At 41.6% G+C, this 26,188-nt stretch overlaps 1 protein-coding gene and 1 long non-coding RNA gene across 2 annotated transcripts in view; both read right to left on the bottom strand.

Moving 5' to 3' along the window:
* Window positions 1-2,024, bottom strand: part of LOC527428 (RAB GTPase activating protein 1-like) — a 96,961-nt gene extending 94,937 nt beyond the window's left edge. The window contains 1 exon segment of the mRNA NM_001103263.1: window positions 1,951-2,024. The gene's annotated coding sequence lies outside the window, so the exon portion shown is untranslated.
* A 14,551-nt stretch (window positions 2,025-16,575) lies between these two features.
* LOC112441850 (uncharacterized) overlaps window positions 16,576-26,188 on the bottom strand; it is a 74,094-nt gene continuing 64,481 nt past the window's right edge. Inside the window, exon 5 of the long non-coding RNA XR_009490879.1 lies at window positions 16,576-16,971. This is a non-coding gene — a long non-coding RNA (uncharacterized lncRNA). The remainder of the gene's footprint in view (window positions 16,972-26,188) is intronic.

The following is a 26,188-nucleotide window of genomic DNA, read 5'->3' as shown; positions in this document are numbered from 1 at the left end:
GAGCTTCAATGCTGTATCATCTGAGTTCAAATAAATATACACTAACTGAATGAGCTCAACTTTGGGTTAAGGCAAAGAAAATTTTAAGTTTTTAGAAATCACAAATTTAAAACTGGTGAGCTGATAAAACATAAAAACTGTTTCACATACCCAATAAAATTCTGTTACTCAAGTTTTAAAACACCATAATAACCACTAAGGTGAAAAGAAAATTATCTGAATTATGAAACAATTAGCAAGGGCACAAAAATTCACAGAACATTGCAACTGTAATATATAAAAATCACCATCAAATAACTCAGGTCAAAAAAAAAAAAAGTCACACATTTACACCTTTCATGCCTTTTATGTCGGTTGGTATATTCACTATGTCCCAATAGTACTGGGACTTACTACTTTGTTTCCAGCTTCCTAGAATATAATGTAGGCTATGTAATACATTCACATATAAAGACTGACCAACTACATCACTTCTCCCCAGATGACCTGTCAATACAAAATATCAGGGCACACTTTGACCTGATTGAAGACTCCAGTCTCAGTCTCAACTAACTCCCCAACCAAACAAGCATTTAATACAATTTGAAGATAATGTATACATTAAATTCACCTGGTCTTTCTCCTTTGCAGTTTCATTGTCAGTTTCACATGGGACTCTGTTGAGATAATGAATCACAGGCCAGTTTTCCAATACTGGCAACTTGTGGACCAGTATTTTCCATGGGCAAAAATCCACTTCCAATTTTACCACAAGCAAACTTCATGTATCTTCTGCCATCATTCTACAAATGCGCAGATATTCTACTGAAGTGCAGCGGAAGCCACACACAAACACTATTATGAGAAAAGTCAGGTTTCCGTGATACGGTGTTTCCAGAATGATAAAAAGCAACTATCTCCCCAGTACATGCAAGAAAATTTAAATGTATTTTTTTAAATCCCTAAACCTTCCAGCACCAGAACTGCAGACCTTGAAATCAAGTTTCCAGTCAGCGTTGAAATCTATCAGGCAAGTGAAAGCTGTCCTTACCATCAGCAAAATAAGGTTGGTATTTCTCGTCACTTACATGAAACTCTCATTTCTACAAGTGACCACGTAAATTTCGGTACGTTTTCTAAACTGACCCTATCTAAGAAGTACAGGGACAATACACAAGCACCTGGACACACTGCCCTGGGATCAGAAACAATCCTATCGGTCCAGTTCCCTAGCACCCGAACACCTCCCCGCTGGCCAGTGGCCCCTTTCCACATGCTGACGCACTGCCCAGCCCTGCACCGCTGGCGACCAGTGCAAAGTACTAGTCCAGTCTCAGAAACTTTGACTCAGTTATCAGGACACTGAATACCCACGACCTGGACGAGGGATGTTTGGCATGGCCAGGCGGTCAACTTTGAAGCGGGGCATTCTTTACAGGTAGAGATCTGCCCAGCACGCAGCCCATCCCAGCCAGCAAAACCACAAGCATCAACAGCAGGAGCGGAGCAAAGTGCCTGGCGGAGACAGGGGGAGCGCGAGGGCGAGACGCGGTCACGAACAGATGCCTGAACGTGGGTAAGAAAATACCCTCCCCACACGCCCACCCCCACCCCCGGACGTGGGGCTGCCGGGACGGCGACCCCGGCAGCAGCCGGCGGCAGTGTCAGGAGGGCACATGTGGAGGCGAGCGCCCAAGTCACCACCCCCGCCCCCAGGTGAGGGGCGCCGACCCCGCCCGCCCGCCGACCCGCCCCGGCCGCGAGGAGCGGCCGCCCGGGAGAACTCCCGATGTCCGCGGAGCCACCGACAGTCCCGAGCCTTCCTCCCGCGGTCCTCTCGCATCCCGTCCCGGCCCGGCCCCCACAGCTACCCTCCCCAGGCGCAGCCCCGGCGCCAACACCCCCAGCCCAGCCCGCGGCCCCGGGCCGCTGGTGCGCCCGCCGGCCCCTACGAGGCCGCCCTCGTCTCACCTCCTCTCGTCTCCGCGGGAAGGGCCGGAACAACTCTGCCAGGCGCCCGCGTCGCACCCGCCGCCCAGCGTTCTGCGGCCCGGCCCGTCCCGTTCACTCTGCCGCCGCCGAAGCCCTGGCAGGGCGGAGGGAACAGGGCGGAGGGAGCGGAGAGAGGAGGGGAGGAGGACCGCCCGGCAGGAAGAGGCGAGGGAGGGGGCGGGTCGGGGAGGAGGAGGTGGTGGCGGTGGTGATGACGTGTCGGGAGCGCGCACGTCCGGGCCCCTCGGCGCGGCGTGCGCGCTCCTGACGGCGGAGGCGCCTTCTCTGCCCTGAGCGGCGGGCGCGCACGCGCGTACACGTCCGCGCCTGGCGGTGTTTGGGTTAACTTCTGTGAGTGAAGACCTGGCCCACCTAGACTGTGAAGAGTAGGGACCCGGGAAGGGGCTAGAGACGCTCGCGGTGCTTCAGAACTTCCCAGAGCTTACCCATGCCGGGAGCCCAGCCGCGCGGGTTCGCTAGGGCGACCTCAATCTCCGAGCGAGTTTGGGTTGAAGCCTTGCCCAGCGATTACTGATCTCTTAGATAATTCTTACTTTGGGGCTATTGTGTTCTTGCTCATAAATCTGGTTTACGTATATTGTCATTCTTAATGCCCAGTACTCCTCAGGGAAGTCACCTTAAAGAATTCTAACTTCTCTCGTCAGTTACTCTTTTCCGTGCCTCTTTCAAGGTGTCTTGTGGGCTTATAACGGTTCCTTCTGTGGGACTCAGGAAAGATTAAGAAAATAACCAGTGGGGATTAAACGGGAAGCACTATTATGTATTTATGAAGAAAACTTACCCTCATTTGCACCTTTTTATCCTGTGGGGTAATAAATTTGGGGGTACAAACTAGCAGAGATAAAAATAAGCCAACTCTTTCATCGACTAATACTGTACTGATCCTTAAACTGTGGATATCCTTCTTCCTAGATCTTACAGGCAAAAAAAAAAAAAAAAGACCAGGAATTTTTCTGAATTTCCTTAGCACTTTGTTTCTAAAGGTTTGTGGCACCGAATATATTCAGCTTTATCTGGGTAAATTTGTGTGATACTTTAGCCCACTAAAGAATCTTTTGAGGCTGTGCTTCATTTTTATCTTCCAACGTGCCTAGCAGAGCATCTGACTTCAGAGAAAGTACTCCATAAATGTTATTGTATAAATAAGTGAAGACATCGCAGGAGGAGTTAGATGTGTCCCATAATTTCCACTCTAAAGTGACTTCTTTAGTTTAAAATTCTCTCTCCTGCTTAAATTCTTCTGCACTCATTTCCCCACCTGGATCCAAAAGCTACCTTGAGAAATCCCTAATTTAAGTTTCTATAGATGCTAGGGGGCTTCCCTGATAGCTCGGTAAAGAATCCACCAGCAATTCGGGAGACCCTGGTTCGATTCCTGGGTCAGGAAGATCCCCTGGAGAACGGAAAGGCTACCCACTCCAGTATTCTGGCCTGGAGAATTCCATATGTGGTATAGTGGACTATACGCTGTATAGTCCATGGGGTCGCAAAGAGTCTAACAGGACCGAGGGACAGGACTGAGGGACTTTCACTGTCATAGATGCTGGGACAGACCAACAGTATTACATTTGTTTAATATTTCCCCTAGGTGCTGGGCGTCTTCCTAGGAAATCCTTTAACCTATGTATTCCAAGAGACTACCTAACTCTGAGCCTGACCCAGTAAATGCTGAACTTTTGGTATTTAATAAGGTTAAGGTCAGAATAACTCAGATCATCTGTATCTATTAATAAAGAAGCCAACAAGTATGTACTGAGCCTCTACTAAATAAAATACTAGTAAACTTACACTGGGCACAAGGATGTCAACAGATGACAATGACATGGTTTCTGCTTTCTGATATCTGCTAACTGGAAAAAAGCTTTCTGACAAAAAGGGCAACACCATGACAATTATCAGCACTCACTAAGAAACGGACCCCCCAAAAAAGGAACTAAAAGTTTTAAATCATAAGTTCAAAATAAGTTTCAGTTCAGTTCAGCTCAGTCGTGTCCGACTCTTTGCGACCCCATGAATCGCAGCACACCAGGCCTCCCTGTCCATCACCAACTCCCAGAGTTCACTCAAACTCATGTCCATCGACTCAGTGATGCCATCCAGCCATCTCATCCTCTGTCATCCCTTTCTCCTCCTGCCCCCAATCCCTCCCAGCATCAGGGTCTTTTCCAATGAGTCAACTCTTCGCATGAGGTGGCCAAAGTACTGGAGTTTCAGCTTTAGCATCATTCCTTCCAAAGAAATCCCAGGGCTGATCTCCTTCAGAATGGACTGGTTGGACCTCCTTGCATTCCAAGGGACCCTCAAGAGTCCTCTCCAACACCACAGTTCAAAAGCATCAATTCTTCAGCACTCAGCTTTCTTCACAATCCAACTCTCACTTCCGTACACGACCACTGGTAGAACCATAGCCTTGACTAGACGGACCTTTGTTGGCAAAGTAATGTCTCTGCTTTTCAATATGCTATCTAGGTTGGTCATAACTTTCCTTCCAAGGAGTAAGCATCTTTTAATTTCATGGCTGCAGTCACCATCTGCAGTGATTTTGGAGCCCCCCAAAATAAAGTCAGCCACTGTTTCCACTGTTTCCCCATCTATTTCCCATGAAGTGATGGGACCAGATGCCATGATTTTAGTTTTCTGAATGTTGAGCTTTAAGCCAACTTTTTCACTCTCCTCTTTCACTTTCATCAAGAGGCCTTTTAGTTCCTAGTGTTCCCATATTCAGTACCATAAGCCTTTGGCAGCATAAGAATGTCTACCATTGGCTGTTGCTAGTTAATTGTCCTATTAAAGTGGAGCAAAACAGCTAAGTCATTGATGTGCCAGCTTGCTACAAGGAAAAGTACTCTGTCCCATAGCCACATGTTACACCTCTTAATCACGAGGAGTCATTCTGTAAAACTGAGCTGTTCCTCACAATAGAATTTGGATAAGAGATGTCACAAGAGAACCTAGATAAGAGGTGAGTCACAAGAGAACACAGATAAGAGACAGTGAAGGTGATTTGATACAAACGCATCCTCGCTACCAGAAAAACAGTTCTAAGTATATGCCAGAGAACTAGTAACAAAGCGTTCTTCACAAAATGAGTACTGCTCACTTGTCTCCCCACTGTGGCTTTCTTAGCGTTAAACATACACCAGCAGCCCTGGTTCATAAGAGGACTGAGGCTCTCACTTTGAGGGAAGGTGTTATAAAATGTTCTAACATGATTCATAACATTAAGCCAGTGGCCTAGATCCATATCTAACCCACAGATGTATTTTGTTTAGCGTGCATGGTGCTTAAAAAGTTAGCCAAAGTTCAAAGCCAGAAGATTCCACATTCTTTTCAGCCCTCTTTTTAAAAAGTAGAAAATTTGGAAATAGTGGGATTACAGTTTCACATGGGGACAAAAAGCTACAAAACACGTACTGTCTCTTTTCCAAAGTCTCTACATTCTTTATTGTATCTCACATTGCCCTGTTTCTTCCATGTGGGTCTGCAGTTCCCAATTTTAAATATCAGAATATCGAAAACTGGGAAGAAGTTCAATGTTGAATAAAAATGGAAGAGTTTAAACTATAGTATTTAAGCAGGTGGAATTTTAAAAAAAAAGGTCTTATAATCTTCTTATAGCTTTATTTATTTATTCATTATCTTTTGGTTGCACTGGGTCTTCATTGCTGCACCCAGTCTTTCTCTAGTTGCAGTGAGCGCGAGCTACTCTTCATTTCGGTGAATGGGCTTCTCATTGCAGTGTCTTCTCTTGCTATGTAGCACAGGCTCTAGGCATATGGGCTTCAGTAGTTGCAGCACATGGGCTTTAATTGCTCCAAAGCATGTGGGGTATTTCCAGACTAGAAATCGAACCCATGTCCCCTGAATTGGCAGGTGGATTCTTATCCACTGTACCACCAGGGAAGTCGAGATGGAATATTATCTTGTTTTTATGATGAGTATTATTGGTTGATTCCCACCCACATGTGCATTTCCAGCCCTCTGCAATTATAAGGCAGCTAATGATTTGAATGGGAATAGGCCCAGTTCCAAGTGTAGACCCTGACTGAGGCACACAATCAGTCTAATCAGGTCTTCACCTGATTCTGTCAGTAATAGATGCTAACACAGATTTAAATTGGTCCAGTATAAGGAAGGCCTGGGCTTGTGTTGGGAAAAGAAAAGTGCCCTCTCACCTTTCTTTCTCTCTGTCTCTCTTTGCTGAGTGTGATGGATGAATGTGAATCCCATAGTTACTATAGCCAGTTTGCTGCCATAAGTGAAGCCAGCCTGAAGCTGACACATGACACACAAGCTTGAACCCAGAATGAAACCGACAACCTTCCTCTGCATTTAGTAACTTAGCTAAGCCAATAAATTTCCTTATCTATTTAAGAAAGTTTGAATTTGGCTTTTTGTTACTTGCAGCCAAAGCTAAATTTTCCATGCATGTTACAGAAAAAAAAGCTATAGTTGCATTATTTGACACTTCTAAGAATACACTTCCAATGGGATGAATAGGTAACAACCTACTTGATAAAATTCTACAGGGTCTTGAAAGGAACTTCACCACCACCATCCCACAAGTCTTTCCCTGACTAGGTAACCTTATCCCTTAGAATCCATCACTACATTAAAAAAAAAAAAAAAAAAACTGTGACTTCAATCCTCTGCCCTGTTTAAATCAGCTTTCACTGAGAAGAGTATCAGTAATTTTGTGTAAATGAGTTTATCATATGAGTTTGGAGCGGTTTTTTACTATTGGAAAGATAGAAAAAGAGACAATGGGAACCTGAGGAAGGGAAGACTCAACAGAGAAAGACGTGATAGAAGAGACTATATATTGTTGGGACTTATTCCCTGGTGACCCAGTGGTGGTGACCCTGGTGACTCCACACTGCCAGTGCAGAGGGCCTGCATTTGACTCCTGGTCGAGGAGCTAGATCCTACATCTAGCTGCGACCAGAAGATTCTGCAAGCCACAAGAAAAGCTTGCACATGCCACAGGTAAGATAGAATATCCCACATGCCACAACTAAGACCTGACGCAGCCAAATGAAAAAAATGTTTTTAAAAAAAGAGACCATAGATATATTGTAGAAGACAAATTTTTATATTTCACAGTTCTATGTGGAGCTGAAATTCAGATTGTGTGTGCCTGCATGCTAAGCGGCTTCAGTAGTGTCCGATTTTTGGTTACCCAATGGACAGTAGCCCTCCAGTCCCCTCTGTCCATGGGATTTTCCAAGGGTTGCCGTGCCTTCCTCCAGGGGATCTTCCTGATCCAGGGATCGAACTCACATCTCTTACATCTCCTGCATCGGCAGGTGGGTTCTTTACCACTAGCACCACCTGGGAAGCCCAAAATTCAGAATAATTCATGAGCACCATCATGTAGGTTTCGTCAGACTAATTCACGCAAGTCATACTAAGCCTACATGATGGTGCTCGTGTAAGCCTCACAATTTTGCCCCTCTGAGCTGAGTTGCTTCAGTCATGTCCAACTCTGTGAGACCCTGTGGACCGTAAACTGCAAGGCCCCTCTGTCCATGGGTTTCTCCGGCAAGACTACTGGAGTGGGTTGCTACACCCTCTCTCCAGGGTATCTTCCTGACTCAGGGATGAAATCTGTGTCTCTTACGTCTCCTGCATTGGCAGGCGGGTTCTTTACCATTAGTGCCATGTGGGAAGCCCAAGCCTATGTGATAAACCAAACCTATTAAATCACCCTTATAAGACTAAGAGCAAAATCAAACAATACGTATATAGGAATCAGAAAATTTCCTCAGCAGTAGAAAAGATAAGCAGAATCATAGATATTTCTCTGAAGAAGAATGCTGATGTACTACTTTTGTGATTCAATAAGAAATAAAAAGGACACTTACCAAAACTTTTCCCATACCTTGTGGCAGGTGTCTGAAATTCATCTTCCCCTCAGAGTCCTTTTCTTTGGTCTGAGGCAGACTTCCTCTTTCATGTATAACAAAATCACCTTGGGAGTTTATTTTTTAAATGCAGACTTCTATACTCAGCCCCAAAGAGATTCAGTAACTCTGGGACGAAGCTCAGGATTTGTTTTATTTTGACATTTTATTACAAAAATGTTTAAACACATAAAAAGTAGAATAGTATTTTGTCGTCATGTCCAAGCGTTCAGCTTGAACAATTATCACCATATGGCCAATCTTCTCTTCCCTATCCCTCATATGGATTTTACCTATTAAAAAATACAATAAATATATGTATATACTTCATTATACAGTTCTAAAAGGTAAGAAATTTTCTTCTTTTTTTTTTTTTTTGCAATCAACAAAATCCAGAATATGGGAGAATTTACGGGACAAACCACCAAGTTCCTCAACAAATGTATTGCATAAATAAAATTAGGAAGAAGAATATGTTTAAATTGCTTGAATTTTGATTTTCTTTGCTTGTTTTTAAAAGCTTCATGCATGCATGCTAAGTCACTTCAGTCATGTCTGACTCTGCGATGCTATGGACTGTAGCCCGCCAGGTTCCTCTGTCCATGGAATTCTCCAGGCAAAAATACTGGAGTGGGTTGCCAAACCCTCCTCCAGGGGATCTTCCCGACCCAGGGACTGAACCCGTGACTCATATGTCTCCTCCACTGACAGGTGGGTTCTTTGCTACTAGCACCAGCTGGGAAGCTGCTTTAAGAGCTTCATGTGGTTTAATTGCCAAAGTGAACTCTACATATGTACAATGTACAATTTGACAAGTTCCAACATATGTATACACCTGTGAAACCATCACAACAGTAAAGATAGCAAATATATTTATCACCCAAAAAAGTTTCCTTGTGCCTCTTTGTAAGTTCTCCTCCGTCCTCAGGCACCTCAGGCATTGCTGTCATTCTAGACTAGTCTGCATTTTCTAGAGTTTTCTATAAATAGGAACCACACAATATGTATTCTATTTGATGTTGCTTCTTTCCCTCAACAGAATTATTTGAGATTAATCCTCCCTATCCACGTATCAGTTCAGTCACTCAGTTGTGTAGATATCAGTAGCTGCTTTTTAGCCTTCCAGTCTCATGGCATGCTTCCAGCTCCAGTACCCATGTGAGCCTGTGGCTTCAGCTTGCTCTAATACTTCGTTTTTCTTTTCTCAAAAAATGTTATGGTAGTTGATTTACAATGTCTTGTTAGTTTCAGGTGTACAGCAAAGTGAATCTCTTACACATAGACATATATCCACTCTTTTTTAGATTCTTTTCTCATACAGGCCATTACAGAGCATTGAGTAGAGTTTAATAATCCATTTTTCTGTTTCCTTTTTTCTAGAATCTGACAATTTCCCCATTCTTGCTTTCAAAACATACTGAAATTGACAACATATTTTTTCAATTTTTTACATTATTATCTAGCATTTGTGTATTTTTAGAAAGCTGCATGTGTGTTAAGTCACTTCAGCTGTGTCCGACTCTGTGCAACCCTATGGACTGTAGCCCGCCAGGCTCCTCTGTCCGTGGGATTCTCCATGCAAGAGTAATGGCGTGGGTTGCCATGCCCTCCTCCAGGGAGTCTTCCCCACCCAGGGATCGAATCCCCTCTCTATGTCTCCTGCATTGGCAGGCAGGTTCTTTACCACTAGTACCACCAGAGAAGCCCTTTTGGAAAGGTAAGGAGTTGCAAAAGAGTCAAGATGGGACTTAGTGACTAAAACAACAAAAAAGAGTGTCTTCCTTTATCAGCTGACTTTTGACCTCACCATTTTAATATGAATTTGATTGATTTTTTAACAAAGTTTTTGAAAACTATTGAAAAAAACTCCCTTTTAGCTTCCCAGGTGGCGCTAGTGGTAAAGAACCTGCCTGCCAATGCAGGAGACGTAAGAGGCATGGGTTTGATCCCTGGGTGGGGAAGATTCCCTGGAGGAGGGCATGGCAACCCACTCCAGTATTCTTGCCTACAGAATCCCATGAACAGAGGAGCCAGGTGGTCTACAGTCCATAGGGTTGCAAAGAGTTCGACACGACTGAAGCAACGTAACACATATTGGAAAGGAATTCTTATTTTTTTAACAATGTCAAGAAACTATACAGAGCTTCCCTGGTAGTCTAGTGGTTAGGAATCTGTCTTGCAGTGCAGGGGACACGGGTTTGATCCCTGGTCTGGGAAGATGGCACATGCTGCAGAGCAACTAAGCCTAAGCACCACAACTACTGAAGCCAGCACACCTAGAGCCCAGGCCCGCAACAAGAGAAGCCCGGCTGGCTGCAACTAGAGAAAGCCCACACGCAACAACGAAGATCCGACACAGCCTAAATAAAGAAATCTTTTTTTTAAAAAAGAAGCTATACAAAGAGTGATGTGTTGATGTGGTGTCAGCCATTTTAGCAGAGTTTTTGCTCCTCAATGAATTCCCAGCACCAGGCAGGCAAACAGCTTTGGCAGTGACCCCACATTCCTTTGAAGTACTTGCCACAGGCCTAGAATTTAGATTTTGGACATATAAGATATATTTCTTAAATACATATGTTTTGCAGGAAATCAACTTCAAAAATTACAAATACTTTCATGGTAAAGGGAGGAAAATTACCACTTTCCTCTTCTGGTGGAGAGAAATCTGCCCTCTCCACCACCTCCCACCCCTCCCCCAAGACATTCACTTACTCCCTTTTCCCTCTGCCGTGTTAAAAAATAAGCTGAAAATTTGAAGCAAAAAAGATTTATGTCAAAGTTCTATAAAAGTCTATCTAACATTAAAGTAATTGAGACTTATCAAATGACACTTTTGCTTTAGAATATACTAAAAGATTCAGAGAAGGCAATGGCACCCCACTGCAGTACTCTTGCCTGGAAAATCCCATGGATGGAGGAGCCTGGTGGGCTACAGTCCATGGGGTCGCTAAAAGTCGGACACGACTGAGGGGCTTCACTTTCATTTTTCACTTTCATCCATTGGAGAAGGAAATGGCAGTCCACTCCAGTGTTCTTGCCTGGAGAATCCCATGGACAGAGAAGCCTGGTAGGCTGCAGTCCATGGGGTCGCACAGAGTTGGACACTGAAGTGACTTAGCAGCAGCAGCAGCAGCATACTAAAAGATTCCTAACACTTTCTCTAAAATTTCCCCAATTTCAGGAAGATTCTCACTTCCCTTTAATTTCCTGATTTGATGACAATAAGAACTTTTTGTGGAAGATCATTTATCTATGATATTTATACCTGTATATATTATTACTAATAATTTTAAATTTCACACCAAAATCCAGGTTTGAGGATTATTTTTCTTAAAAAGTATATCCTATGATCATATTCACAATATCTTATAAGATAACTGGTGATGACTGGATGTTCATTATGTCATTTTCTATGTCTTTCAGTATACTTAAAATTGCATAATAATTTTTAGTTAAATTCCATTATCACTTTGTGCCTTACTTTGGATACATACCTTTTAAGTTCTTTTATAGAATTAATATCGCTCTTCTGTACCCCCACAATGTCTGGTACACATTTACTTACAGCAGCTATAACACTTTCTTATCTTTGAATTTTTTCATGACTATTTATTCCACTAGATTCTACTCATGTATGGATGTGACAGTTGGACTATAAAGAAAGCTGAGCGCCAAAGAATGGATACTTTGGAACTATGGTGTTGGAAAAGACTCTTGAGAGTCCCTTGGGCAGCAAGGAGATCCAACCAGTCAACCCTAAAGAAAATCATCCCTGAATATTCATTAGAAGGACTGATGCTGAAGCTGAAATTCCAATACTTTGGCCACCTGATTCGAAGAACTGACTCATTGGAAAAGACCCTGGAAAATTGAAGGCAGGAGAAGGGGATGACAGAGGATGAGATGGTTGGATGGCATCACCGATTCAGTGGACATGAGTTTGAATAAACTCCAGGACTTGGTGATGGACAGGGAGACCTGGAGTGCTGTGATTCATGGGGTCACAAAGAGTCAGACATGACTGAGCGACTGAACTGACTGAACTGAGATTCTATCTCTTGGAAGACAAAAATCATGTCTTTTTTCACCTAGTACCTAAACATTTAGTAAATGTTTATTGTATGAAAAATTAAATAACACATTCACACATTTGTCTTAGAAATGCTTTTCTTCAGTTCATTTATACAGAATAAAACCTTGTATATTTAATCCATTATTATTTTTTTTAACTTTGGTTTTACTCACTGCAGCTGAACCTAAATCAAAATATTGCTATAATGCTTAAGTCATTTTCAGGTAATCCTCCTTCATTGATTCACATGATTTTAGAATAGAGAGTTAAAATAGTTTCATAATACTCTAATTCCTTTAAAATGGGAATTCTTTATTTAGATGCATCATACTTATGATAGCTGATACAGGAAGGCTGGATAAAAATTTCAGTAATTATTTTATCTCAATAACCATAGCTAAAATGTATGATTTAAGTACATTTGGGTTTGATATTCTTTTTACTGAAAGGACACTGAATTTTCTCCCTGTCTTAGGAAGGTTGAATTTTTTCATTCAAATTTTACATTTATTTCTTCTGTAAGGTTTGAGTATTCTATACTCATTTATCTCAGGATTCCGTTGCAGTGACTGGTGAATAAAACTAACACAGGAGTTGTATGTTTTTTTAATTTATGAATCTGGATATGCAATGCTTATTTCCTCCGAAGACCTGAACTTGCAAGTTCTGAAAGGTTTCCACTAACTGTACATGGAAAATCTGTATACTAGTTACCCTGAGATAGTATGACTTGTGAAATATAGTCAAAACATAACTATTCTCTTTGATTTTTTTCCCTCTGCCACTAAGAAGAAAATTCCAGCGTGTCTCATGACCTTTCTGCTCACTTATATTATGATCACTTTAAAATCACAAAAGTCAGCCTCAATTTGACATTTAGAAGGGAAAGCATTAGAGAAAAGAAATGTGGTCAGCTGCTTCATCTTTCCTGCTTACCTTCTTCCTATTAAGTAGTTGCTGTTCTTGACTCTCTGGGTTGGAGTACAAGGAGCAAATAGGAAACAGGGAACAGAAAGGTCTTACTGTAGTGAGATGATTTTGTATTTTCTAGGACTAGCAGCTGTTTAAAACTGATCCTCTGTCTTCAGGGATTTGCATGGTTGGTCAAACAAGCTACAACTCTGTCAACAACTCCTGACACTGGGCATATACTCTATTCTTGCTGCCACTTATCCCTCATCCTCAGATTTCTTGGACATCTACATCATTTGGTTCTTTCTGTTAAAGCCCAATTGACATTTTAGTCAGCTTTCTTGAATAGGGAGTCAAAAAGATCTCTGGACTGATTCTTTCTCCCCTGTGTAGCCCACATCTGCTCTGTGGAAAGCTTTTTGGGTCCTTCATCCTTCAAACTCTAAGAGAGTTCACTGATCCCACTGTTTGAAGCGTGTTAGTCATTCAGTTGTGTCCGACTCTTTGCACCCTCATGGACTGTAGCCCGCTAGGCTCCTCTGTCCATGGGATTTCCCAGGTAAGAATACTGGAGTGGGTTGCCATTTCCTTCTCCAGGGGGATCTTCCTGACCCAGGGATCGAACCTTGGTGTCCTGCATAGCAGGCAGATTCTTTACCGCCAGAGCTACCAGAGAAGCCAGATCCCAGTACTATTGAGTATATCCTCTCCAATAACAAAGAGCCTGCCAGGCCATCTCTTTCTGGCCATCTAGATTTTACGAGGGAGGAGTCAGACCTAAGTCCTTTATACTCCATCCTTCGTACCACTCTTCTCTGAATAATCCAGTAAGAGTCCACACTCACTAGGCTGAAGGTGAAAGGGCAAGCATCCTTTCCTCCTTCACCTTTGTGAGAGAGCCTAGGGTACACAGCATGGCTTTTTCTAAAGAAGGCCTCTTCACAAATTCAATCTTACTATCCATCATTTTGACCCTTGTGGTTTTTAAGAACTGTCTAATCAGTGGAAATTTGTTTGAAATTTCTGCTTGGTGGTCTGGTACTTTCACCCTGAAGAATCACACCTGTTGCACTGGAGTGCTTTACTCACAATTTCCTATATAACTTCCTGTTACATTTGTTATAGCTTCAGGATTCAAAAGCCATGTTTTTCACAGAATTATTTAACCAAGAGAAAACTAGCATATTTTCCAAATAATTATGCTTTAAAAAATTAAAATCCTTTATTAGAACAACAGGAATACCAGAGTAGTCATTCAGATCAGATCAGTCGCTCAGTCATGTCCGACTCTTTGCGACCCCATGAATCGCAGCACGCCAGGCCTCCCTGTCCATCACCAACTCCCGGAGTTCACTGAGACTCACGTCCATTGAGTCAGTGATGCCATCCAGCCATCTCATCCTCTGTCGTCCCCTTCTCCTCTTGCCCCCAATCCCTCCCAACATCAGAGTCTTTTCCAATGAGTCAACTCTTCGCATGAGGTGGCCAAAGTACTGGAGTTTCAGCTTTAGCATCATTCCTTCCAAAGAAATCCCAGGGCTGATCTCCTTCAGAATGGACTAGTCATTCAGTTCAAAGTAAATTTTGGTATTTTTCTCTCTGATCAGTAACTTTTATCAATAGTTTCTTTGAATTACTACATCCTCTTCCCTACTCCATCATGAATATTTTCAGAACTAAGAAACCTTCCTCTAACAAACCCTGCATTCTTCACCTCAGAGTAAAAAAAATCTTTCAGAATATACGTTTGGCTGTCCTCTTGAAAATCAAACACCTCTTTAAGAATCAAAATCTTTAAGAATCAAAATTCCTTTTAGATATATGTGTTGCTGCTTCTACATATTTTAACTTTCTCTTATCCAAAGACTTTCCTTTTCTTCTAAATGGGTAAACAGAAAGAAGAAAACATGTAGGCATGTAGTAGACTTGTTTCTCTGGCATGATTTCCTTATTACTTTTTTCTCTAACCTGAATAAAATATAACAACTTTTACTTACCCCTGAAACTCTACCTTTTGAGGATAAAAAAATTACTTCAAATTCCTCCCCTTCTTTCTTAGTCAAAGTTTTTCATATATTGACTCATCGTTTCTTATAATATTTAATGGGTTATAGTCTATTTCCATCAATATTTAATTTAATGCTCAAAATGTGCCAGGTTTGCCCATGTAGACCCTTCAGGCTAGATTCTTCAACAGACCCCCTCATTCCGGGAACACTTTGCTTTCTGGTTCACCTAGATGTTCTAAACTTATCTTGTACTATTGCTGCCCCAGGACTGGAACCAGCTACTTCTCCAAGAATCCTGGTTACTTTTGTGGGAAATGGTATTTAGAAGCCAAAATCTGGGGAATAGATGTGCTCAATTGTATTGAAATGTTTTTTCTCCCAGGCCCTTTCAGTGGACAGAGATATAGATATAGAGATACAAAAACACACCTTTAGTTCTATATTTGTTTTATATCTCTTTATATCTATCCATCTATTTATCTATGATAAATATAATTTATCTGGATATAACCACAAATTCACACAAATATTTCCAACAATAATCCGACACCACAATATTGTAGTTTTCTTTTTTTTCCATCTGATAGTGGGAAACCTGGTCCCAACTTTTTAATATATTAACTTATGTAATCAACTCCCCTATAAGTAACAGGTCTTCCAGGGTCACCCCACTCCCTTTTCTGCATAGATTTCCTCCTCACCCATTCAGGTTCTGACACGCATACCTGTCTGCTCCTACAATATAAAGCTTTCCTCATATTGCTGAACCTTTGCCTCCTCATGCATGTCCTCCTCACTTGGATCAGGCTAGGACTATCCATTCTAGGCAGTCCTCTTATAAGGCACTCTCCTTTTCCAGATGGTCCTGAAACCCTTCTCTGAGCTTCTGTGATTCTTCTCATCTCATACTTAATGCCAGCCTTACTCTGTCTTACCTAATGGCTTTGGGAAGAAGAGGAAGTAAAAGAAAGAGGCTTAGTCATATATATAGTTTGCAAAGCCACAAGACTGGTGAGATCTCTTAGAGAATGAGAATAGAGGAGAAATAAGACGTGGGGGAACTCCAACTTTGACATTTATTGTCAAAATAATGAGGAGGAACAAATAAAGCAGACTGCAAAGAAGGAGCCAGAGATGGGGGAAAACCAGGAGAGTAAAATTTCTTGGAAGCCAATGTAGAATGTGTTCCAAAATCCAAAAAGATATATTCCATGCAGTTCAGATCAGTTGCTCAGTTGTGTCCGACTCTTTGCAACCCCATGGACTGCAGCACGCCAGGCTTCCCTGTCCATCACCAACTCCTGAAGCTTGCTCAAACTCATGTTCATTGAGTCAGTGATGCCATCCAACCATCTCATCCTCTGTCATCCCCTTCTCCTCCTACCTTCAATCTTTCCTAGAATCAGGATCTTTTCCAATGAGTCAGTTCTTCACATCAGGTGGCCAAAGTATTGGAGTTTCAGCTTCAGTATCAGTCTTTCCAATGAATATTCAGGACTGATTTCCATTATGATTTCCTTTATTCAATGTACTCCATTGAATACTACTAAAAGGTGAAGCATGATGAAGAATTTATCATTGGGTTTAGTTATATGGAGAGCAAAGGTATACTTGATGAGAGTATTACCAGTGAAATGGTGAGGGAAAAAATGTAACTGGAGTAAATTCAAGATAGAATGAGAGTTAATGATATGGGACAGCACATATAAAAATTCTTTTGAGTTTTTCTGTAAACAGGAGTAGAGAAATGGGACAGTGGCTAAAGAAGATTGTGAGATTGAGAGGGCTTCTTTTATTAATTGAGATACTAAATATATTTGTATGTTGGTTGTCATGGTCTGGGTGTGAGTTGGAAAAGAATTTCCAGACATGAGACAGAATGAGAGGGAAATAAAGTTTATTAGAGTGGGAGACACTGTTAGAACAACGGGTCAACTCAAGGGAGAACCAATGTTGAACAGATGTCCTTAGTCCACTTTTATACCCAGGGTACGAGGAGTGGGCTCAGGGTCTTGCAGTTCATTTGCTGATTGGATGAGGCATGTATACTGCGTGGGGGAAGAGTAGGGCAAATACCTTCTCCCTGTGGGGTAGGAGGAGAGACAGATTATACTGTTCCATTAACAGTTACAACATGGGGGAGGGAAGGACAATAAGGGTCTGGTTTTTCTGTTCCTGCATTCCAAGACCCTCCTTGGTTTTTATCTGCTCTTTCGTCCTTGGGTCACCCCATTAGTGTTAATAATCCCATGAAGTAGTGGGGGGAGGGTAATACAGGAAACAGATGGGATCATTTTAAGAGCAAAATTCTTGAATGAGCAAAAGGAGCTAGAACCCAAAGCACAGGAGGAAAGTTTGGATTCGGACAGAAACAGGAACAGTTCGGTCTTCATAATAGGAGGGAGGGTGAAATGCAAGTAGAGGGGTGGAATTAATGGTGAGAGACTGTAAAACTTCTCTTCTGACTGATGCTTTTTACTCAGAAATAAAAAGCAAGGTCATCTGCTGAGAGGGAGAAGGGAGGAAGATGCTTGAGGGGAATGGCATCATCTGGAAGAGTGGGAGAGACAAATGACTAGAGAAATGTAAAGAATGGCTGGATAATGCTGAGAACCCACTTGAAACTTGAGGCCATAATTCTAAAGTGAGTCCAGTCAGCATGATGATTTTTTTTCTCTAACTGATCAGGTGCAGGCACTAAGTAGGTAGGGAGGCTTGGAGCTCTGCAAGCAAATACCAAAGGAGAGAAAAGAGTGTTGAGGGTGTGACTCTCACAGTATAAACCATCTCATGAAAGAGTTTAAACAATATTAGCTATATAATGTTTAAAAATGCATTTTACTAAAAATTTAAATCATTATAAAATAGTTTTCCAAATGTATATGTGTCATGATAGATAAAAATATTATCTTCTTAACTATAATTGACAGCCACTTTTGGAGATAATATTATTTGTGTGTGCAAAAGATACAAATGCTAAATAAATTCAGAAGTCAGTATTACTGCAATCATCAATATTTTCACTATACAACCATGAGCTCTGTAATAAATAGCTATTGTTTCTTATTTCAGAACTGAATGCAGTTTAGGAAATTCAGGGCTAAAACTTTTCTCTTTGCATCTAGAAAGCTATTAACTGTTTTGACTCATCTCACCTCTGTTCCGTCCTGAGGCACCAACAGTTTACATGGCTATTACTTTAGTAATTTTATTATCTCACTCCAAACAATATAAGCCAATAAGAAAATCCATTAGTATTGACTTTGTGAGAATAGTTATGTGTGTATCACAGATGGCTCCACTTTTGACATGCAGATGTGCCTTAGGCCTCAGTCCCTTTTAGAACTGGGTGGGTCAAGGTCTTTGCACAGTCATCCGTTGTATATTCTCTTACAACTATTTGAACAACTGCCTTGTGTTGGCTTAGTGGGGGGACACAGAAATTAATCGACTATGCTTTCTGCCCTCAAGAGGTTTCCTCAACAGTCTTCCAGATGAGACATACACACACATAATTCCATAAAGCAGTCTGTGATGAGTGTTATATTGTTTATATAAATTGCATCTATAGTTATACAGAGTGATTGTTCATTCCAGGAATGAACAAAGAAGTTATTAAGGAAGATGTGGAGATGTGGTATTTGAACTTGAAGATGGCAGAATTTTGAAAGACAGAGACTAGAATAAGAAGGCTTCCCTGCAAAAGCATGGGTGAGCAAAGACATGGAGATAAGGAAGCGGAAACGAGTGGAAAGAAGAACATTATTTTATTTTGGTTATTTTGTTTGCTTTAGTTTTTGTCTTTTGGGTTTTTTTGGCCACACCACATGGCATACAGGATCTCAATTCCCTGACAAGGGATTGAACCCAGGCCTCAGCTGTGAAAGTGCCAAATCCTAACCACTAGACCACTAGGGAACTCCCAAGAATAACATGTTTTAGATATCATTTGGTAGCAAGAGCAAAAATCCACTGATAAAATTTAAAGTAGAATTTGTTTAAAAAGAATTTTTCACAGATTCAAGAATGGGTACAAAGTGGATCTGGGCCAGACAAGTATATGGAACCAGGAAGAAGAAAGTTAAGAACCAAGATTAATCTTTCCTTCACTACTAGTTTTCATTGTCTATGTCTTTTCTCTTTCTCTCCACCCTGGTGAGTCAGTCTGAAGCCTCCAAGAGGTAAACATCAGAGTATGCACATAGGATCGGCTATATCCCAATACAAAAGGTTTTTAAAAAAGAAAAAAGACACACATAGGGAAAAAACCACCCCAGCTCCAAGCACTGCTGCTGCTGCTGCTGCTAAGTCGCTTCACTCGTGTCCGACTCTGTGCGGCCCCATAGATGGCAGCCTACCAGGCTCCCCCGTCCCTGGGATTCTCCAGGCAAGAACACTGGAGTGGGTTGTCATTTCCTTCTCCAATGCAGGAAACTGAAAAGTGAAAGTGAAGTCGCTCAGTCGTATCCGACTCTTAGCGACCCCATGGACTGCAGCCTACCAGGCTCCTCCATCCATGGGATTTTCCAAGCAAGAGTACTGGAGTGGGGTGCCATTGTCTTCTCTGTCTCCAAGCACTAGTCTCCAGTAATTTATCAGAGTCTCTGTGATCCATTTCCAATTTCCCAGAAGGATGAATTTGAATGACTCAGTTTGGGCCAAATAAAAGAGCATCTCTATTTTTTTAAATGCACAAGTTGGAATAAGAAGATCTGGGTGTATAATGTACAATGCAGAGAATATAGCAAATATTTTATAATAACTATAAACAGAGGAAAACCTTTAGAAATTGTGAATCACTATATTGTACACCTATAACTTTGGAGAAGGGAATAGTATCCCACTCCAGTATTCTTGCCTGGAGAATCCCAAGGACAGAGGGGCCTGGTGGGCTACAGTCCTTAGGATTACAAAGAGTTGGACACAACTGAAGCAACTGAGCATGCATGCATGCACACCTATAACTTATATGATATTGTACATCAACAATCATTTAAAAAAAATAAAGATCTGGACTTGAATCACAGATCTGATATACATTTCCTGTGATTTTCTTAAGGAATAGTTTCTCTATGTGTTGTTGCCTTGTCTGTTAAAGGAAGGTTAATAATACTTTACAGGATTATTATAAGAATTAGGCAATATAATAAATATGAAAACTCCTTGAAAATTTTAAAGTTTTATACAAAGCAAAAGTGAAAGAATTAAAGGAAGAAAAAGTAGTCCAGATTCTATAAATCAGGGTTTCTTTTAAATAGAGGAATGCATAATGAATCAGAGGAAAGAATATAGAGTCAGAGACTCTGTTAGAAAACTATATAATAAATTGGTTTGTAAAGATGTGTTACCAGTTCATGGTAGGGATGAAAGGCAGTGGTGGTAATGATACAATAGTAATAATAGTAATAGAATTAGGATAAGACTAGTATTAGAATTAGGATAGAAATGGAATTAGACAAGAAATCAGATGGAAAATAATCTTTAAACTTTACACAATGTGAGCCAATCCATGCAGATAAACTCCTCTTTTGAGTGATCTTCCAGACTGTAGATAAATCTACAAAAAAGGGAAGAGACTATGTTTCATTCAGGAATACTCTTCTGGAAAGAGAATTAGGCTCCTTGCATATAAGACTCTTAAGAAGAAAAGAAGATAGAAAAATGTTAAAATGATACTTTTGAGTCAGAATTACCTCCTGTGAGAGGGAGAATTCATCTATGAGAAATGTAAGTAGATGGCCAAGTACAATATCCCTGACTGATACCGAAAGAGTATCTTGCCTAATAATATATTCTCCACTGGTCAGGTTACAGTGGCTAACATTATTGCTTTGAATTTAAGACACTGAAGGTTTCTGTTAATATGTACATATTATCCTGAAATAATTCAGCAAGGAAAAGTGGTTCCTTATAAGATACCTGAATACTCACTGGAAGGACTGATGCTGAAACTGAAGCTCTAATACTTTGGCCACTTAATGCGAACAGCCAACTCATTGGAAAAGACCCTGACGCTGGGAAAGATTGAAGACAGAAGATGGTGACAGAGGATGAGATGGTTGGATGGCGTCATCAATTTAATGGACATGAACTTGTGCAAACTCCGGGAGATGGTGAGGGACAGGAAAGCCTGATGTGCTGCAGTCCATAGGGTCAGAAAGAGCCGGACATGACTTGGCAAGTGAACCACAACATAAGATACCAGCAGTGAAATCCACTAATAAAGGGAAGATTTTTAAGGACAAAAACTTTGTTGACAAATAGCACCTTAAGGCTAATAGTTTATCATAGTATCTGTCCTATCACCTAGAATGACCAGAAAGAAAAGCAAATTAGGACTGGAGAATTGCTGCAGAGGCAGGGGGTCATGAATGGGCTCAAGCCGAGATTGGCAACTTCTGAGAACTGTTGTACTGTCACAACTCATCTCTTCCTCTTTACCCCTGGCTGCTATGTGGAATATGAAGCAGAGCATTGGAAAAATACACCAGGAGAATTGTGTTTTAGGTTCTTCTAACAGAAAAGGGGACTAGAAAGATGGAATCATTATATTCTGAGATAGGGGAAAATTTAGGAGTACATAGGAGTGGACAGAATCAGGACTTAATTTTTGGATGCAATAAGTTCCAGGTGCCTGTTAAATAACCAAATACAGATGTCAAAGAGGCACTTAGATATACAAAGTTGGATTTATGAAACTGGAGTTCAGGAGAGAAGCCGAGATATAAATTTGGGACTGCCAGTATATAGGGACAATATTTAAAGCCATAGACTTAATTAGATCACCAAGAGAGGGAATAGAAATAGAGAAAAGAACCAAGGACCGATCCCTAGAGCAGTTCAATATTTAAAGGCTGAAGAAATAAGGATGCACTCTCAAAAGGAAACTGCAGGTGGTTAGAGAAGTAGAAGAGAAATCAGATTAAGTGTGGTGTTCAGTGAGTTTCAGTTACTCAGTCGTGTCTGACTCTTTCTGACCCCATGGAGTGCAGCACACCAAGCTTCCCTGTCCATCACCAAGCGTGTGTACGTAGAGCCAAATGAAGATAATGTTTCAAGGGTAAAGGAATCATCAGCTGGTTTTGAATGCCGCTGATAGGTCAAGAAGATAAGAACTGAGCAATTCAGTATCAGTCCTGAGTTTCAATGGAATGAAGATAAAAATTTTTGTTTGTTTGTTTGTCTGCATTTATTTATTTATATTTTGTTTGGCTGTATCAGCTCTTAGTTGCAGTGGCAGCCTCGGTAGCCCCACAGCATGTGGTATCTTAGTTCCCAGACCATAGATCTGGGAACCTACATCCCCTGCATTGCAGGAACCACCGGTGAATTAGTTGCTAAGTTGTGTCCAACTCTTGCTGTTGTAGCCTTGCATTCTGGGAAACAAACTCCCTCAGGAGGACAATGCATGCAGATAGTGGAGTGCAGTTTATTACACCAGCACGCCCAAGGCATAGTCTTCTCTTAGCCAAGGTCCCCAACCAGTTTTTGTGAAAACCTTATATACCCTAAGCGTAGGTGCCCAAACCCACCTCCCCAAATTCCCTGAAACTAGTCTAAACAAAGGAAAAAGAAAAATACAATCAAAATTAACCCGTGATTCATATGCCTTAAGCCTAGGTAGTTAACAGTAGACAATTATCAATAGGCTTGTGGTCATATCCCAATAAGCATAATAGAATGTATGATCTATTAGGTTACACAGATAATTAGGGTATTCTTTTAGGTGATGGAGAGCCCTGGGGCTCTTCCTTGCAGGGGCCTGGTTTTCCAGTTGGTATGTCATACTAGGCATACAGCTCAAAGTCCACAGTCCGGCCCAAGATGAAGTCCTGCTTTCAAGATAGAGCCTGTTCTGTTTCCTCCTTCATTGCAACCCCATGGATGGACTGTAGCCTTCCAAGCTCCTCTGTTCATGGGAATCTCCAGGCAAGAATACTAGAGTGGGTTGCCATTTCCTTCTCCAGGGGATCTCCCTGACCCAGGAATCAAACTGGGGTCTCCTGCATTGTAGGTGGATTCTTTACCAACTGAGCTACAGGGAAGCCCTAGGTAAGTATAGTGAAGTGAAGTGAAGTCAAAATCATTCAGTCGTGTCCAACTCTTTGCAACCCCATGGACTGTACAGTCCGTGGAATTCTCCAGGTCAGAATACTGGAGGGGGTAGCTTTTCCCTTCTCCAGGGGATCTTCCCAACCCAGGGATCGAACCCAGATCTCCCACATTACAGGTGGATTCTTTACCAGCTGAACCACAAGGGAAGCCCCAGGTAACTATAGGGTACTAGCCGCAGGTGGCGCTAGTGGCAAAGAGCCTACCTGACAATGCAAGAGGGGCAGGAGACACAGGTTCAGTCCCTGGAGAGCCTGATGGGCTGCAGTTCATGGAGCCTCAAAGAGTCAGACACAACAGAACCGACTTAGCACCCTCAGAATATTCACTGAACTTACTACAGTTCCCCAAATAGTCACAATTTTAACTCAATTCCTCTTATGAAGAAAAGCCTGTGCCAGGTGTTGGAGAAACAGAGATGAGTAAGATATGGGTCCTGACGTGAAAAATCATTCCCCCCACACACACAAAATAAAAACACTGCCACCAAATTCTGAATACATACTATGTCCCCAGCACTGTGTAAGGCACTTTACAAGTGCCATCTCATTTAATTATAACTATAATCCAATGTGGCAGGTATGCTTTACAATCATTTTTAAAATCAGGAAATGGAGGCACAGTCAGGTTTAATAACTTGACTGAGTCACTCGAGCACTAGTAATCAGAATAGGAACCGTGTGTGTGTGTGTGTGTGTGTGTGTGTAAGACTTAAAACAATTCTTGAACTCATGGTTTTATGGGTCAGAAGTCTGGGCTGGGCTTAAACATGTTAAGTCTTCTGGTTCAGTTTGACTCATTCACGTCTCTGCAGTCAAAAGCCCAGCAGCTCAGAGGTCCTACTTCAGACACTTAAAAAAAGCTGTCAGTTTAGGGAATAGGGGTAGTTGAGCCCGCATCATCTAGCAGACTAGACTAAACTAGTCTGTCATCCTCCCGCAGACTAGCCCGGGCTTAGCCCATGGACTATGAAGGTTATGTAAAACTGAAAGTAGAGGCAAGCCAGGTCCTTTAAGGTGAAGGCTACGAAATGGCATTCAATGTTACTTCTACCACATTGTACTGTTCACAGAAAATCATGAGGCCCACATTCAAGATGTGAGGAACTTGCTCAGTAAATATGTCCACAACATCTTGCATTTAGTAGGTGCTCACTAAATGCTTATTAAACAAATAAAAATAAAAGACTCTGCATTTCCAATGCAAGAGGTGCAGATTCAATCCTTGGTAGGGGAACTAAGATCCTACGTGACAGGCAGTGTGGCCAAAATACTAAAATAAATTTGGGTCTTTAAATAAAAAATTTTTTAATAAAATAAAAAATTCAATCTTATGCTCACCATTGCTCATTATTCAGTTCAGTTCAGTTCAGTTCAGTCGCTCAGTCGTGTCCGACTCTTTGCAACCCCATGAACCGCAGCACACCAGGCCTCCCTGTCCATCACCAACTCCTGGAGTCCACCCAAACCCATGTCCATTGTGTCAGTGATGCCATCCAACCATCTCAGCCTCTGTCGTCCCCTTCTCCTCCTGCCCTCAATCTTTCCCAGCATCAGGGTCTTTTCAAGTGAGTCAGCTCTCCACATCAGGTAGCCAAAGTATTGGAGTTTCAGCTTCAACATCAGTCCCTCCAAAGAACACCCAGGACTGATCTCCTTTAAGATGGACTGGTTGGATCTCCTTGCAGTCCAAGGGACTCTCAAGAGTCTTCTCCAACATCACAGTTCAAAAGCATCAATTCTTCAGTGCTCAGCTTTCTTTATAGTCCAATTCTCAGATCCATACATGATTACTGGAAAAACCACAGCCTTGACTAGATGGACCTTTGTTGGCAAAATAATATCTCTGCTTTTTAATATGCTGTCTAGGTTGGTTATAACTTTCCTTCCAAGGAGTAAGTGTCTTTTAATTTCATGGCTGCAGTCACCATCTGCAGTGATTTTGGAACCCAGGAAAATAAAGTCAGCCACGGTTTCCACTGTTTCCCCATCTATTTGCCATGAAGTGATGGGACCAAATGCCATGATCTTAGTTTTCTCAATGTTGAGTTTTAAGCCAACTTTTTCACTCTCCTTTTTCACTTTCATCAAGAGGCTCTTTAGTTCCTCTTCACTTTCTGCCATAAGGGTGGTGTCATCTGCATATCTGAGGTTATTGATATTTCTCCTGGCAATCTTGATTCCAGCTTGTGCTTCCTCCAGCCCAGCATTTCTCATGATGTACTCTGCATATAAGTTAAATAAGCAGGGTGACAATATACAGCCTTGATGTACCCCTTTTCCTATTTGGAACCAGTCTGTTGTTTCATGTCCAGTTCTAACTGTTGCTTCCTGACTTGTATACAGGTTTCTCAAGAGGCAGGTCAGGTGGTCTGGTATTCCCATCTCTTTCAGAATTTTTCACAATTTATTGTGATCCACACAGTCAAAGGCTTTGGCATAGTCAATAAAGTAGAAATAGATGTTTTTCTGGAACTCTCTTGCTTTTTCTATGATCCAGTGGATGTTGGCAATTTGATCTCTGGTTCCTCTGCCTTTTCTAAAACCAGCTTGAACATCTGGAAGTTCACGGTTCATATATTGCTGAAGCCTGGCTTGGAGAATTTTGAGCATTACTTTACTAGCGTGTGAGATGAATGCAATTGTGTGGTAGTTTGAACATTCTTTGGCATTACCTTTCTTTGGGATTGGAATGAAAAGTGACCTTTTCCAATACTGTGGCCACTGCTGAGTTTTCCAAATTTGCTGACATATTGAATGCAGCACTTTCACAGCATCATCTTTTAGAATTTGAAATAGCTCAACTGGAATCCCATCACCTCCACTAGCTTTGTTCATAGTGATGCTTCCTAAGGCCCACCTGACTTCACATTCCAGGATGTCTGGCTCTAGGTGAGTGGGAGTGATCACACCTTCGTGATTGTCTGGGTCAGGAAGATCTTTTTTGTACAGTTCTTCTGCGTATTCTTGCTACCTCTTCTTAATATCTTCTGCTTGCTCATTATTAGAGAAACACAAATTAAAACTACAATGAGGCATCACCTCACATTAGTCAGAATGGCCATCAAGAAAAAATCTACAAACAATAAGAGATGGAGAGACTGTGGAGAAAAGGGAACCCTCTTGCACTGTTTGTGGGAATGTAAACTGATACAGCCACTATGGACAACAGTATGGAGATTTAAAAAC

Source organism: Bos taurus, chromosome 16, assembly GCF_002263795.3.
Source record: "Bos taurus isolate L1 Dominette 01449 registration number 42190680 breed Hereford chromosome 16, ARS-UCD2.0, whole genome shotgun sequence".
Lineage (NCBI taxonomy): Eukaryota > Metazoa > Chordata > Mammalia > Artiodactyla > Bovidae > Bos > Bos taurus.
Note: the sequence above shows the minus strand (reverse complement) of the source record. Positions and strands in the feature narration are given on the sequence as shown.